Below are 258 nucleotides of genomic sequence, written 5' to 3' on the forward strand. Positions count from 1 at the left end.
TAGATGCAGTGGAACGAAAGGGCCGTTGACTACGGATTCCCAAATATCCTAGTCTATGGCTTCTATAAAGATTTGCATGCGGACTTTCCAGTAGGCATACCCTTCACCACTGAATATAGGTGGTCGGTTAATGGATGAACCATCACCACCAAATGGGTTTGAAGAACCCATTCTTTTGCCCTTAGGATCACAAATACGCGGTTGAGCTAGCACTTCGTACTAGCTCTGATACCACTTGTTAGGTATCAGTGGTTAAAA

Source organism: Lupinus angustifolius, chromosome LG01, assembly GCF_001865875.1.
Source record: "Lupinus angustifolius cultivar Tanjil chromosome LG01, LupAngTanjil_v1.0, whole genome shotgun sequence".
In the NCBI taxonomy this organism is placed as follows: domain Eukaryota; kingdom Viridiplantae; phylum Streptophyta; class Magnoliopsida; order Fabales; family Fabaceae; genus Lupinus; species Lupinus angustifolius.